The sequence below is a fragment of the Equus caballus genome, chromosome 24 (genome assembly GCF_041296265.1).
Source record: "Equus caballus isolate H_3958 breed thoroughbred chromosome 24, TB-T2T, whole genome shotgun sequence".
Lineage (NCBI taxonomy): Eukaryota > Metazoa > Chordata > Mammalia > Perissodactyla > Equidae > Equus > Equus caballus.
The window spans coordinates 32,433,543-32,447,656 of NC_091707.1; the positions used below are offsets into that span (position 1 = coordinate 32,433,543).

Below are 14,114 nucleotides of genomic sequence, written 5' to 3' on the forward strand. Positions count from 1 at the left end.
AAGTTACGCAGTCCAGTGAGGAGGCCTGGGAAGGTTTAGAGACAGCATCAAAACTCCAGCGGAGTAGTGTGAGGCTGCCCTGAGACTGGAGGCCCAGTGAGGGCAGAGGCCATGACTGTCTGTCCACCACTGACGCACAGTAAGCATGCAGTAAGAGTTTGCTGAATGAATGGGTGAATAAGAAAGACTGTCAATGCATATGGACGTCTAAGCTGTGCAACGTGTATTACAAACTGGAAAAGAGAACCCCAATTTTTTTCATTTATTCAGTCTCACATAGGACCTGAAAATGGCATTTCCAGGTTCTTCTCAAGGAAGCTGAGCCCGTGTCATGGGAGTAAGAGGTGTTAGAGGCAGCGCCGGGCTCCGCCAGGACACTCTAGCACTCCCAAGAACGGCGCCCAAGTCCCAGGGGATTTGAAAAAAAAATTATGGACACAAATGCCAGATCCTGCCCTTCAGATGAAAACTCCAGACTGGTTTTTGGGCATGCTGATAAAACCTCAGCCTTGGGAGGCTGCATTAGTTTTCCAGGGCTGCTGTAAGCAAGTACCACAAATTTGGCAGCTTAAAACAACAGAAATTTATTGTCTCACAGTTCTGGAGACTAGAAGTCCAAAATCAAGGAGTCAGCAGAGCCATGCTTCCTCTGAAACCAACAGGTGAGTTCCTCCTTGCCTCGTCCTAGCTTCTGGTGGTTTGCTGGCAAACCCTGGCATCCCTTGGCTTGTAGCTGCAAATCTCTGACCTCTGCCTTCATCTTCACACGGCCTTCTCTCCCTGTGTGTCTGTCTTCAGGTGACCATCTTCTTATCACGCCATCAATCACAGTGGATTAGGGGTCCTTCCTACTGCAGGATGACCTCATCTTAACTAATCGCATCCACAACGACCTATTTCTAAATAAGGTCAGATTCTGAGGTGCTGGAGTTAAGATTTCAACATATCTTTCTGAGAGGAACACAATCCAATTCATAACAAGGCATTGTGGGAACATGTTACAGTTAAAACAGGATTCAGTGACCCAATTGGCCCAGAGAATCAAATCGCTACCTGCTCAGTCACTGCCTTCTGAAAGTCGATACAAAGCATCAGGCTCCAGTCGACCAAATTTCCCAGTGTATTAGCCAAGCCTGACCGTCCAAACCTTTCGGGCCTGCTGGTTTATGGAACTCTAACCCCAGGGTTGTGCTAACCATAGGTAACTCACTTCTGGGAGATAGCATTTCCCTGCCCTTTCTTCCCGAGCAGAAACTTTGCAATTAGAAAGATCCATTACTAGGGAAAAAAAGTTGTTTACTCCTCAATCTCTGGCCCTTCATGGTAAGAATAGTTTGAGTTCCAGGCCTGGCAATGCCACTGATGCTTGACAAATGCTTTCTGTCCTTATTTATATCGTGGCACACAGAGGGAAGAAAAGGTGGCATTTGTATAGCACAGGGGAAAAGGGACAGGGCTCCTCTAGCCACCTCAGGTCCTGCCCAACTTTCTGAATGCGAAGGAGATCACCATCTCAGGTCACCAGGCACTGATGGACCCTGGGAGGGAAGCCTAGGGATGGACAATTGTACCCAGCTGTCAATCTAGAGGTAGGAGTCTGACTCCACCTCCCCAACTCTCCCCTTCAGAGGATCTTCATTCAGTAACTCTAGACTTTTTCCTCACATGCATGTACATGCAACTTACCTGTAAAAATGAATTTAGGAGGCCGCAAGCGCCTAAATTACATCACTTCCATGAAGAATGACCACAACTCTAACTCCTTAGGGGAGGAAATTGTTCACAAGTAGAATAGACTTAAGATGTCTAAGATCACAAAGCAGCCCAGTGCCTACTCGAGGACCAGAGCTAGAACCCGTGACCACAGTCTTTTCCTCCAGGTTGCAGTCCTTCCTCACGGAAGATGACAGTCTCAGCAGAAGGAGAGACGGCTGGTTTGTGAGCAGGGCATGGGCTCTCATCCAGTCTCTATCTTGGATTACCTGAAGAGGTTTAGCCAGACTCCCTAGGCCGCAGTTCCCTGAAATGGCACAGATTCCTCTTAAACACCTCCTCCTCCAGGCAGCCCTCCTTGACTGTCTAGCCTGAATCTGGTGACCCTTCTGCGTGCTGTGGCATCTACTTTTACCATAGAAACTATTGTACCATAGAGTAACTTACTGTCTGTCTTATGAGGCTGTAAGCTCCTAGCTCTTATTTTCCTTTTATTGCTTACATCTGATACCTGATAGGCACATAAACTTACTAAACAAAACAAATATCACAAGTCATTTTAGGGACAGTGGACGACTACTTCCCCAAGTCAGCCTCCTTTAAAAACCACACAATTCTGCTTGGTGCCCTTAACAGTTCCCTCTCTGTTCACACCTGGTTCCAGGCAGCTATAAAATTGGCTGTGCTCTAAGTCAGGAACTACCCTGTCTCCTCCTCCTGACTTCCTGCCAATCCTTCTTGCTCAATTCTAGTTTCCTTAGTTTCCATGGGTTGCCACCTACCAGGATTTTCCCACTGAGAAGGGACGTCTTAAGAGGCGTTGGTTACACTCTGCCTGTGGGTGTCTCCTCTGATTCTTCCTCACTCCTCCCTTGGCAGCTCATTTGTGGGCCAGGCCCGGCCACCCCACCCAGGTCAATACCTGGGGCCCCAGGCGCTTGCTCATCAGGGAGGGGAGATGGGGCTGTCTGTGACCTCCCTTTATTTATTTCCCTGCTAATTTATTTATGTATTTACTATAACAGCTTTATTGAGATATAACTCACATACCATAAAATCCACCCATTTAAAGAGTGCAATTCAGTGGTTTTAGTATATTCACAGAATTGTGCAACTATCACCACTGCTTAATTCCAGAATATTTTCATCACCCCCAAAAAGAAGCTCCACCCATCAGCAGTCCCTTCCCATCCCCCCTTCCCCTAAGACCTGGCAACCTCTTATTGACTTTCTGTCTCTATGGATTTGCTTATCCTAGATATGTCATATAAATGGAATCATACAATATGTGGCCTTTTGTGTCTGGCTTCTCTCACTTAGCATAATGTTTTCAAGGTTCATCTATGTTGTAACATGTATTGGTGGTTCGTTCCTTTTTAGGGATGAATAATATCCCATGGTATGGACATACCACATTTTATTTAACCGTTCACAAGTTTGTGGACATTTGGGTTGTTTCTACTTTTTGGCTATTTAAATAATGCTGCTAGAACATTCATACACAAGTTTTTGTGTAAACATATGTTTTCAGTTCTCTTGGGTATACACCAGGCAGTGGAGTTGCTGGCTCACAAAGTAACTTTTTGGCTAACTTTTTGAGGAACAGCCAGACTGTTTTCTAAAGAGTTTCTACCATTTTACTGTCCCGCCAGCAATGTACGAGTGTCTAATTTCTCCACATCCTTATCAACACTTGTGATTATTTGTCTTTTTGATTTTAATCATCGTAGAGGGTGTGAAGTGATATCTCATTGTGGTTTTGATTTGCATTTCCCTGCCAACTAATGATGTTGATATCTTTTCATGTGTTTATTGACCATTTGTATGTCTGTTCAATTCCTTTGCCCACTTTAAAAATTGAGTTATTTATCTTTTTATCTTTGAGTTGTAAGAGTTTTTGTATATTCTGGCTGCAAGTCCCTTAACAGATATACGATTTGCAAATATTGTCTTTCATTCTGTGGGTGGTCTTTTTACTTTCTTGATGATGCTGTTTGAAGTGCAAAAATTTTAATTTCCATGAAGACCAATTTATCTATTTTTTCTTTCATCACGTATGCTTGTGATGTGACACTTAACAAACTATTGCCTAATCCAATGTCATGAAGATTCACTCCGCTGCTTTCTTCTAAGAGTTTTATCGTCTTCAGCTCCTAGATTCACGACCTCCTCCCTTCATTGTTGGTTTATCACCTCCCAAAGACAAACGCATTTTGCAGCAGCTTTGTTTGGTGTAATATTCTCTGCATCATCTGTTGCCTTTACAATGGGATGAGACATCTCTTTAATAAAGTTGTTCCTATTTAGTTGTTCTATAAAACAAACATTCAAACCTTCAACAACCTTTGGCTTCCATCATGTCAAAAACAAACACATAATGTAATAAAATGTGCTTTCCAGCCTCCAATCAAGGTGTGCTTTGCCATAGAGCAGGAGTGGAGATGTTCCAGGCATTGACAATTTTGGAGGTGGTTTGAAGCTTGGTAGTTTGAACCAGGACGGATAACACGCTGTGACCTCAATCCTGAGGATGAAGGAATACAATTGCAGAACTCTTCACTGGGGGTCTTGATGCTTGCTTGGCAAGCTGTCACCTCACCACAAGCTGGACCACCCAGGTCTCTCTCTGCATCTGTGGCTCATTGTTCCTGTGGTTTTGATTATTAGATTCAGCCACTGTCTGGGCCATTGTCTGCCAAGATGTTTAGGTTTGGAAATCCTTCATTATGCCTCCAAGCAAATGATATCACATTTTCTCTCTGAATCCTGCATTCATTCATCTTTGAAAGTTGGTGACAAAATTCATCTTAATTTCCTTCCACATTGGTTTTGTATCATTGTTGATCCTCTCCAAATGGTATGTTTATTCTCCTATTTGTCAGCAAACCCTTCACCTTTTTACTTGTTTGAATCCCTTTTGAAACAAGAAACAACTCCATTAAAAAAAAAAAATCAAACTCTATTTTTCATCTGATTAAGTTTCCTAGGATTTAGATTTAGCACAACTGGAAGAATAGTGCCAGAAAGAAAGATAATTAAATCTGACATATCTTTACGAACGAAGCCATTACTTTATCCTTTTTTGAACCATCCCTCCCCCAAACAATGCAATTAGCAAGGACTTCATTTATAAATTTCTGCAATGAGATAGTCACCTTCTCTAGGAAGAAGCCGCTAAAATCCGGCCATCCAAAGTCTTTACTTTCTAGTAAGTCAGCCCACACAATATGCAGAGAAATAGCTTGGTCACTCTTCCAAGAGAGATTTTGAAGCTGATCTGTGATTATCTTCTGTTATCCAATAAACAGAAATAATATCCATCATCCAGGAAGCCACTGTGTGAGGAAATCTACGAAAGACCACAGAGCACATAAGCTCTTGGCTGCCAAAACTCCACGTCGTTTAGAGGTGTGGATCCAAAGGCAGACTTGGCTTCCTCTGGTGTTGATTAGCTCCTAGAAATGCCAGGCCCTCCAGGTCAGGACAACATAACCAGACCCAAAGACCAAACAGTGGCATGGAGTCTTGATCCATCACATTCAGCGTCAAAACGCTTTTTAATGGAAATAACTGGGTTAATAACCTGCATGTAAATTTCATTTAACATTGAGCCCTTAAAAGATGCCTATGAGATCTTGTTGATCTACTTGAAAAGAAGCATGTATAGAACAGTATGTATAATATGATGTCCCTTTTGGTAAAGTGTTTATACATGTTTTTAAAAGTCTAGAAAAGAAACACATTGAAGTGTTTTCTCCAGGTAATAAAACTACGAGTTTTCCATTTTATACTTAAAAAAATTTTTTCGGTGATGAATGTATTTTACTTTCAAAATTAAAAAATTAATTGGGTTAAAAAAAATTAGGTCTTACTGTGAACTCAAACGCAAGTTCAGAATTTTTAAAATATGCAGCCAAGAGTACATAGTCGAATCTGCTACTCTGCAGGAAAACTTTAAAAATAATCAGCCTTTAATGGTGGAGAAGCAGGCCGGGCCCAGCCCTAAATTCCAGGTCGCGGGGCAGTTTGCCAGGGCAGCAGGCTCATGGTGCTTCTGCCCCCTGCTGGATAACTCTGGAAAGTGCAGGCTCTGGCCCAAGGAGACATGAGTGTTTACGAACCCAGTGACACTTGGAAAAACTGGCCGTATTGCTCAAAACTATTCTGGAAGTTCTTGCCACAGGGCAACTAATCATGCAGCAATTCTTTCATGCTCCCTACTTCCTTTTTTTAACACACATTTATTTTTTTCTTAAAGATTGGCACCTGAGCTAACATCTGTTGCCAATCTTCTTTTCTTTCTTCTTCTTCTCCCCAAAGCCCCCCGGTACATAGTTATATATTCTAGTTGTGAGTGCCACTGGTTGCGGCATGTGGGATGCCACTTCAGCATGGCTTGATGAGCGGTGCCATGTCGGCACCCAGAATGCCAACTGGCGAAACCCTAGGCTGCAGAAGCAGAGCACACGAACTTAACCACTCAGCCATGGGGCCAGCCCCCACACATTTATTTTTTGAATGTCCCAAACTTTGTTCCAGGTATTTATATATGTATAGAATGTACAGATAAAAACATAGATTTGTTTTTGTGCCACCTTCCATTTTATAGTTTAAATTGTATGGTATTGTACTTTTTATTCCTTGGTTTTCTCATCTATCAATATATCCTGTCAGGGTCAGGACTAGGGTGAGGCAAGCCAGACCTGCATAACCCTGAGAGTGGCCTTCTTACGCTTTGTGCCCTCTGCCAGTACATACAGTTCAGCTTCATTCTTTTTGACCCCTGAATAGTATTCTATGGTATAAACAGGCCACAGTGAACCATTCCCTCTTGATGAACCTTTAGGTTGTTTCCGATTTTTAGCTGTTACTAAAATGCTCTGTTGAAATCCTTACAGATGCCTCCTTGTGCACGTAGCCCAAGTTATAATGTTTTACTTTACAGTTTGTGTCTTTTATACCTCCTTTAAGGGGCCTTCCATACTCTAAGGTTATACTGGTGTCTTCCTGCATTTTCCTTTTCCTTTTTTTTTTCCTCTTGGATCTCGGGTGCAGAGTTGAGTTAAACACAGTCGTGGGCTCCTCAGTTCATACTCTCCACAGTCATCATTGGTCTATGTAAGACACTTCTTTTTTAAAAATTCTCTTTTATCCTCATTTCCCACTCCCATTCCCCTGCCCACCATAGACAATCACTCTGATGTGTTTGATAGGTATAATAGCATTTGTTTGTTTCCTTGTAAAATACGTAGCATAGATATGGAATATTTGTATAAATGATATTGTGCCACAGACCTTATTCCGTTTCTTATGATTTGCATTTAGCACTGTTGTACAAGCTAGCCACGTGGCCACAGTACATGCAGCTTCCTGCTCCCAACTGCTTCACTCATCCCTTCCCCCAGGAGTGAGCCCCTGGAGCCTTCAACCCCCATTACCACAAACAGCCCTGCGGTGAACAGCCTCGTGTGCAGTTGGTCCTATGTGGGAAGTTCTCTGGGATTTATTTCCAGATTGCTTACATTTTCTTCTAGCACTTTCATAGTTTGTTTTTTCTCCACTTCCTGCGCCCATCCACACTAGATTAGTCTACCTGAGCACATTTAGCTTCTGCTATGATTTTGACTCTATTAGTTCTTGAAATTTTCTGTTGGTTAAAAACATTCTTAATTTCCATTTTGACCATGTTTGTCTTCAACATTCTATTTGAACTAGGGTTGGGGGGTTTTTGTTTTTGTTTCACTTGAATCTCAGCTCCCAGATTTGTGTCAGATGATTATAATATAACTTAGTTTGAGTCCCTTTGAAAGCAGAGCCAAGACAAGGACTTTGGTGACAATAGTTTATTTGGGAGGATATCCCAGGAAGACAGTGGGGCGAGGAGGGAGTGACAGAGGGAAGAAGCAAAAACCAATGAAAGATGCATCATTGAGCTGGTTATCACTAGCGAAGATTGGCACAATCTCCCTGGAGACCCTTTGAAGAACCATGTAAAAACCACCTAGAATTGTCCCTCTGACATATGTGAGGTTGGAACATTTATCCATCAACCTTCGTCCTCCGTTGCTTGAAAGTTACCCTTGGGGGGGCCACCACTCTCCCCCTAGACCCACACTTTTCTGCTATAGCTGTGCCTGCAAGTAGACTGAACAAGTCTCCAAGCTAGGAGAAAATCCTGAGGCAGAAGAGCTGAGTGGGTCACTGGTACTTGAGACGGGAAGCCGTCAGCATGCACGGGAGCTGTTGGCTCTTGGCTGCCCTGTGGGTATGCACGTCTTTGCTATCGCTATCTGACCCACTTCTTTTCCTAGACCCTGCTATTTATGTATTAACTACATCTAACATCTCTGTCCTGACCCAGTGAGACCCACTCAAACCTCTCCCTGGGCTGGACCTATCACAGCTTTCCCTCTGTTTCCCTGGCCCCAGCCCCTCCGCTCACCCCTCTGGCCAGCCTTCAGAGCCCACCTCTAGAAATTTGGCACTTTCCTCCCACCCACCAGATGTGCCCCTTTCCTTTCTCCCCCCCGGCTTCACTTCTACTTTCTTTCTCTTTTCTCTTTCATTTATACTTTAAGCCTGCCAGGATCCCCAATCGCATCAGAGAACCCTACTCAGATATTTGCTTGCCTGCTTTCACAGAAATTGCCCACACTCAGCTTCAAATAATAAAAATAAGCAGAACGATCCTGAATACTGTTGGAGCACTTACCAAGTGGCGAGCCCTGCGTGAAATGTGATTTAGTCATTTCCTTATTTCACCTTCACAACAACCTCATGAAGTACCATCAGCGTGTCAGTTTCATAGACGAGGAAACCGGCTTGGAGAAGACGACTTCCTTAGCTGACCGAGCTGGGCCTCAAGCGTGGGTGTCTGGCCTTAAGGATTTATTTTTGACCCCTCCAGTTAACTTAGCCATTAACTACCAACCGACCCTTAGAGAAAGGACTTCACTTCCTGTGCCTGGTTTTTGAACAGTCTTTATGCTAGCTTTTTTTCCTCGCAAGATTATTGAAAATACGAAATAAGATTTTTTAAAAATAACAAATATAACAGCTTGGCTATTTTTTCTTGTTTGTTTGGTTTTGGTTTCTGTTTTTTGTTTTTTGTGTTCTTGGTTCATGGTGTAACCGTCATGTGATACTTTCTTCCCAGGGCCAACTCTATGGATTTCTCCAGCCTCCAGATACCTGAAATTCTACAATTAGAAATTAATTCATTTGATGTCAGCTCACAGTTATATGGGAAAGGATACATAGTAATATTTCTCAGCCAACCACCTTAGCATGAGTGAATTTATGACCTTTTCTGAGAGTTAGTTTTGAAAGACGAGAATAGGGAAGAAGCATGAATGCACTAAGCCTGGATTAAAGGGAAGCCACACCAGGTCATCACCCTAGAAAAACTCTTGCACATGTGCACCAGGATTTAAGTGCAAGAATGTTCTTGGCAGCACAGTGCATAACAGACTCAAACTGGAAACAACCGTATCCACCAAGAATAGAACGGAAAAATGCATTGTAGTGTATTCATACAGTGGAATACAACACAGTGATGAAAATGAGTGACCTGCGGCTACACCAGAGACTTGTTTGAATTTCATAAAATTATGTTAGAGAAATAATGTGGACACAGAAGAATGTATTCAATAGGAATCCATACATGTAACGTTCAAATATAGGCGGTACAATTATAAAGAATAAGAAGGAAATTAATGTCAGAAACATCAGGATAAGAGTAGTTAATTCTAGTGGGGAGGGGAGGTTGTGTTCACTCAGGGGACACACAGGGGGCTTCTTAGAGGCTAATAATTGCAATTTCTTGACCTGGGTGTTGGTTACACAGAGGGTTGCTTTGCAATTATTTGTTAAACTGTCCAAATGTGTTCTATACATTTTTATATGTGTGCGTTTCATCTCATCTTTCCAAAAATTAAAAGGAAGGACAGGCAGGTAAGCCAGGCCCCCAAACCCAACCTCATTTCTTTGCATAGCTAATCCAGACCAGGTTCTAGGAGACCTGCAGGAGAAGTGGTCAGGGTTGGAACAGGTGGTGGAAAGCTCTGTACATAGCATCTGTGGATATTCAACCACATTAGATCCCGCCAAACTGTTTCCCAAAGGTATTGAATCAACTTGCTCTCTCACCAGCAGTGAATAAGAATTCTTCTTGTTTTGCATCTTCACTATCATTTGATGCTGTCAGATTTTAAATTCTGCTTCTTTTGTGAGATATTTAAAGGCATCTCCTTAAGTTACATTATTCTAGTAATTAACGAAGTTGAGCATCTTTTTCATATATTTTTTGTCTTTTGTGAAATGCCTGTTCAAGTCTGTTGCCCATTTTTTTCTGTTGGGTTATTTGTCATTTTCTTATTGCTCTATTGGAGTGTGTGTATATATTGTGGATATTAAAGCTTTGCCAGTTGAAAATATCTTTTCCCATTCCATGGCTTGTTGCCTGTGTTTTTCTAGGTGGGAGGGACTCAGGCAGCAACGGTTTGCTGCCTCTGAATTCCTTTGCCTACTGCTTGGGTGCCTCGGGGAATTTGCTCAGCCTTCATGGGCAATAGCTGCCCTTTCTGACGCAATTTGAAGTCCCTGGCACCAGAACCAGCGGCCCTGCTCTCCCCTCCCGCAGCAAGCTGCCCAGGAAGCAAGTGAGCCCCAACAAGAATGACATTGTAAGCCCTGTGCAGATAGAGCCTGTTTTGTGTTTTCTTCCCTTCTGCTCTCTTTCCATTAGCAGAGAAAATGAAGTTTTGGCACTGTCTCAACTGCATAAACTTCTACTTCATACATCAGTGCCGAAAAGAATAAAATGGGAAAGGACTTAGGGGTCGGCCAATTTCTGAAGCCTTTTGTCCTAGTCTGGATTTTACTGTCTGGACAGTGGTAGGCGCTACCTGAGAACTGTGAGGATGACTGTGCCAGGGCAGAGAGAGACGTTCACATCCTTCCAGGGGCAATGGGTCACATTACCTGCATCAGCATTCGAAGCCGACATAAAGAATGCCACTAATGGGCTTGGAGGTCATTAGCAACCCTCCCTGCAATATCTATTTGAATTTGGGACTGGCTTCCAGAGGAAGTGAGAGGGAATTGAGTTGTAGATGTACTGTTATTCTAGGCTAATTCTCTCTGAGACAAGCTTGCCTCTCTGGTGAGGAGGGTGTGGTGTATCTTCAATTTATGGTTAATTTCAATAATTTTCACACGTGACAGGGATGAAAATTTTTGACGTGTAGTTAGTCATTCTCTCCCTTCCCTCCCCAGCCCTACCCCTTGTTATTTCAACCTCTTGATAGTTCTTGGTTTACATGACATAGAAACCCCACCATTTGTGGGCCAATGCATACTAGGGTAGGGGACAGTAGGAGAGGGCCCACGGCAGCTGGAGCTTGGGAGAACTGAAGATTTAAGCAACTGCATCAAGGGTGGAACTTTGGGGCTGGAGAACTTGCTGTCTGTGGGACAAGGTAACTCCTTCTTCAACTGACCCAGAGAGATGCTTAGTAAAGGCTTTACTTTCAAGGCTGACTGGAGTCAGACTTGTGTTTCTTTTGACCAGAATGCAGTGCCAAGGTAGGACTTAAGGAAGGAAGTGGGGGCTCAGCTGTATCTGGGTCACACTCATGTGCTTCTCTTTATCTGCACCAGCAGCATCCTATACACAAACACCACGTCTTCTACTGGTATGGCTGCGCAGAACGTAAAATTATTGAAAACCTGAGACCTTTGGGACCCCCTGCACTTCCCCACAGGCACAACCAGAAGCCTGCTCCAATTCAGACCTGGTGCGCATGATTAGACATTGTGAGCTCCTCCCCTGCACACATGTAGATGGTTTTTGAAATCTTAGGACAGATCTTTACATGCTACCTTATCAGATTCAGTCCATTGTTCCATTCAATGAGGTCTGTTCTAGATGAGGCTTTTTCAGAAGTCAACCATGAGATAAGGAATTGAGTGCAAGTCATTTATTTGGGAAGCGCCAGTGGGAGCTGGAGGAAGTGCGGGCCCAGCAGCTGCCCCACAGCAGTGAGGGGAGGGGCAAAGTTAGCAGTGACGTGCACTGAGGCACCCAGAGCCCTAAACTGACCTCCAGAGCACCATGGCTGCCGCTTCACCTCTGCCTTCCAAATCTCACGCACTTTTTTTCTTGTGGCCAAGCCTAATGTGTACACTAGAGGGGAGGGAATTCTAGAAAATGTAGCTCCAGCTAAGCTGTGTCAAACCCTCCACAAATCTCCTGAGGAATGTACGCAGAGCCTGATTCCCGGTCCCTCAAGTCCCACTCACAGAACAGTATTTTCTTTGTTTTCCATATCAATTGAGTTTCTGCCTCTGAGCCCCATTCCGACCGGCAGGCAAAATATTTAACTTCGGACGTTCCTGGTGTTTCCCACTTTGAGATCAGGTGCAGATTCCACCATCTTACCCACTCCCAAGTTGGTGGTGCCCTTCAGTCCCTGGGTCGTCCATAACTTTCGAGAGTTACCACTGAGACAGACATTGTCCCTTTCCAGGAACGCCTTCAGATCTGGTGACACCCTTGCTTCCATGCCCCACTTGGGACATTGAACTTGTTTGCAAGGCTGAGGGCCCCAGTGCCTTTCCTCTCCGGGGTTTTGTCACCCCGCCCTGGGGCCCTGCCAGGAAGCTAAGACTGAAGGGACTCTTGTCCCTTCAACTTTCTTAAAGATATTCCACTGTAGAACTCCGGAATCTTTTCCTGCCCTCTTCCTTCTATTCTGCCACAAACCTACGTTCTCCTAGGCGCCTGGTGAACAAGACTCAAAAGGCTCTGCCGTCTGCCCTTTCATCTACCTTCTCGGGGGCAGTAAAGCAGAAAGCTCCCTGCTTGTGGGAAGAGACTAGAGAAGGAAGGAAAAAAAAATTAATCTTTTAAAATACTATCCAGGCACCTGGGGCTGCGGTGGCTATTTCTCTGTGTCTGGACAAGGATGTTAAGTGGTAACAGCAGCTGGAGCTGGAAGCCAGCATCCCCCTCGGCTGTCCCACCCTCTCTGCCTTGCCCCCTGCCCAGGACAGGGAGAGAGTGGCACCAGTGTGAGGAGTCCAGTTGACAGAGATGCCTGCTGTTGAGGAAATCTTGTGTCTTGTTGCCAACAGCAGGATCCCAGGTTTCGGTGGCCCTGGCAAGCATTCCTGCCTCAATGACCACGCCATGAAGCTTGCTGACCACTCTGGTTTTTATTCCCCTCAACAAAGAAAATACAGCCACTCAGTCAGCCACAAACGCAGAGTGTGACAGAGGCAAGAGCCACTAAATGAAACACAATTGCGAATTATATGGGACAGAAGCATAGACTGAAAGGATGAATTAAAGGAAAAAAACATTTCAGTGGACCTCATAATCTACCTCAGTGGCTACCTGGATACCTGACTCATACAGGCCGATCCCTGGGAACCACCAAAGCAGTTGGATTATAGACAAGTCTAGGCAGACCTTGTCTATACAGCTGCAGAATTAAAGTCAGCCTAGGGAGGCCTCCAGGAAAAAAAGCAGCAAGCTTTCAGGTGTTCCAATGATGCCGACATGCAGTGAGCTGGACTTTATGCTGCTCTTTACAGTAAGAGCTGATGTACTGCATGTATATAGATACATGGTATGTGGAGACTGTGTGTGCACAGGCGTCTAAGACAGAGACCTCAGCAACTGTAGCATTGCATGACCACAGAGCACAGAGAACAATGTTGGATGACTACATCATCTATTGAAAAACCTGTCACCTAAATAGCTACTTAAGAAGAGTTTCTTCTTGCTGAGCCTTAAAATATAAAATTCTTAATAATATACTCAGAGCAATGTAACTTCCAACACACAAAAATGCTTACATCTTTATTCATGTGTTCATCTGTCCACTTTCACTCTGCATCTGTCATTTAACTGTTTCTCAGGATGATGTTCAGCAATCTGCTGCTTAACAATCCTTTCCCAACTAATTTCTGAAAATAGTGGCTTAATTGAATGTTCTCCCTGAGAGTAATTTCATACTGTTGCCAAGGATTTGGTGGCACATTGTGTTTTAGACTGGCTGCACATGACACCCCTTTCAGTTTATTTTCATTCCTGATTTTACTATACATATCCCTTCCCCAGGTACATCCTCCACCTCCCACACACCCGAGCACATCTATTCAGTGCCGTTGTGCTGTCAGAACATATTATTGTAATGCTGGTTTAATGGATTTTGTGCTCAGGTTGATGAAATGGTGAACTCAATTAAATGAGGTATATAACAATGCTTATTAATGATGATTATTATTCATTTATATATTATTAATTTATATTATATATTAATATAATATTCATTAGTAATCACTAATAAATGATTATTAGTAGTAGTTGTATTAATTGTATGTAACAATTAAAG

At 43.5% G+C, this 14,114-nt stretch overlaps 1 pseudogene; it reads left to right on the forward strand.

Annotated features, from left to right (window-relative positions):
* The first annotated feature begins 12,684 nt into the window (after positions 1-12,684).
* LOC138920658 (UPF0461 protein C5orf24 homolog pseudogene) lies at positions 12,685-13,408 on the forward strand (annotated as a pseudogene).
* The last annotated feature ends 706 nt before the right edge of the window (positions 13,409-14,114 follow it).